At 44.7% G+C, this 2267-nt stretch overlaps 1 long non-coding RNA gene across 3 annotated transcripts; it reads left to right on the forward strand.

Annotated features, from left to right (window-relative positions):
* Positions 1-236: 236 nt before the first annotated feature.
* On the forward strand, positions 237-2115 carry LOC127914873 (uncharacterized). 3 transcript variants are annotated; one of them, XR_008089372.1, is made up of 2 exons: positions 237-1260; positions 1595-2115. It is a non-coding gene; the product is annotated as an uncharacterized LOC127914873 (long non-coding RNA). The 3 variants fall into 3 exon arrangements; XR_008089374.1 differs by having other exon boundaries at positions 1685-2115; XR_008089373.1 differs by having other exon boundaries at positions 237-1113.
* Positions 2116-2267: the final 152 nt, after the last annotated feature.

Below are 2267 nucleotides of genomic sequence, written 5' to 3' on the forward strand. Positions count from 1 at the left end.
CTCTGTAATGCTCTGTAATGCTCTGTAATGCTCTGTAATGCTCTGTAATGCTCTGTAATGCTCTGTAATGCTCTGTAATGCTCTGTAAAGTTCTGTAAAGTTCTGTAATGTTCTGTAATGTTCTGTAATGCTCTGTAATCCTCTGTAATGTTCTGTAATGCTCTGTAATGTTCTGTAAATCTCTGTAATGCTCTGTAATGTTCTGTAATGCGTGGTTCTGTAATGTAATGCTCTGTAATGTTCTGTAATGTTCTGTAATGCTCTGTAATGTTCTGTAATGCTCTGTAATGCTCTGTAATGCTCTGTAATGTTCTGTAATGCTCTGTAATGTTCTGTAAATCTCTGTAATGTTCTGTAATGCTCTGTAATGCTCTGTAATGTTCTGTAAATCTCTGTAATGTTCTGTAATGCTCTGTAATGCTCTGTAATGTTCTGTAATGCTCTGTAATGTTCTGTAATGCTCTGTAATGCTCTGTAATGCTCTGTAATGCTCTGTAATTTCTAGTAGTAATCCATCATGGGAGGGTTGTGTGGTGCTAAATGGTTCCTTTGGTAAGTGGAACCGGGCGGCAGATAACCTGGCAGTTTAGAGTGTTGGGCCTGTAACTGAAAGGTTGCTGGTTGATGAAAAATATGTCGATGTGCCCTTAAGCAAGGCACTTAACCCTAATTGCTCCTGTAAGTCGCTCTGGATAAGAGTACCTGCTCAATGAGTAAAATGTCAAATGTATAAGTTGATTGACGCTGGCCAGGCAAGGACTGGAGGACGGTCAGGTTATCATCAATATGCAAAGCAGCCGGACCTCCGAGTGATGAGAGAGAAACAGGGAGAGGGAGAGACAGAGAGAGGGTTTATAGTTTCAGAGAGAGAGAAACAGGGAGAGGGAGAGGCAGAGAGAGGGTTTATAGGTTCAGAGAGAGAGAAACAGGGAGAGGGAGAGGCAGAGAGAGGGTTTATAGGTTCAGAGAGAGAGAAACAGGGAGAGGGAGAGGCAGAGAGAGGGTTTATAGGTTCAGAGAGAGAGAAACAGGGAGAGGGAGAGGCAGAGAGAGGGTTTATAGGTTCAGAGAGAGAGAAACAGGGAGAGGGAGAGGCAGAGAGAGGGTTTATAGGTTCAGAGAGAGAGAAACAGGGAGAGGGAGAGGCAGAGAGAGGGTTTATAGTTTCAGAGAGAGAGAAACAGGGAGAGGCAGAGAGAGGGTTTGTAGGTTCAGAGAGAGAGAAACAGGGAGAGGGAGAGGCAGAGAGAGGGTTTATAGGTTCAGAGAGAGAAACAGGGAGAGGGAGAGGCAGAGAGAGGGTTTATAGGTTCAGAGAGAGAGAAACAGGGAGAGGGAGAGGCAGAGAGAGGGTTTATAGGTTCAGAGAGAGAGAAACAGGGAGAGGGAGAGGCAGAGAGAGGGTTTATAGGTTCAGAGAGAGAGAAACAGGGAGAGGGAGAGGCAGAGTGAAAACAGAGGGTTTATAGGTTCACAGAGAGAGAAACAGAGAGAGGAAACAGGGAGAGGCAGAGAGAGGGTTTATAGGTTCAGAGAGAGAGAAACAGAGAGGGTTTATAGGTTCACAGAGGAGAGAAACAGAGAGGGTTTATAGGTTCAGAGAGAGAGAAACAGGGAGAGGCAGAGAGAGGGTTTATAGGTTCAGAGAGAGAGAAACAGGGAGAGGCAGAGAGAGGGTTTATAGGTTCAGAGAGAGAGAAACAGGGAGAGGGAGAGGCAGAGAGAGGGTTTATAGGTTCCGCGTGTCACGCCTTGGTCTTAGTATTTTGTGTTTTCTTTATTTATTTGGTCAGGCCAGGGTGTGACATGGGTTTATTTTGTGGTGTGTTTTTGTATTGGGGTTTTAGTAGGTATTGGGATTGTGGCTGAGTAGGGTTGTCTAGGAAAGTCTATGGTTGCCTGAGGCGGTTCTTAATCAGAGGCAGGTGATTTTCGTTGTCTCTGATTGGGAACCATATTTAGGCAGCCATATTCTTTGAGTGTGTCGTGGGTGATTGTTCCTGTCTCTGTGTTAGTTGTCACCAGATAGGCTGTACAGGTTTTCACATTCCGTTTGTTGTTTTTGTATTGTTTGTTTTTCTTCTTCATTAAAGATTTATCGAACTAACCACGCTGCATTTTGGTCCGACTCTCTTTCGACGGAAGAAAACCATAACACCGAGAGAGAGAAACAGGGAGAGGGTTTATAGGTTCACAGAGAGAGAAACAGGGAGAGGGAGAAACAGAGAGAGGGTTTATAGGTTCACAGAGAGAGAAACAGGGAGAGG

The sequence above is a fragment of the Oncorhynchus keta genome, chromosome 34 (assembly GCF_023373465.1).
Source record: "Oncorhynchus keta strain PuntledgeMale-10-30-2019 chromosome 34, Oket_V2, whole genome shotgun sequence".
Classification (NCBI taxonomy): Eukaryota; Metazoa; Chordata; class Actinopteri; order Salmoniformes; family Salmonidae; genus Oncorhynchus; species Oncorhynchus keta.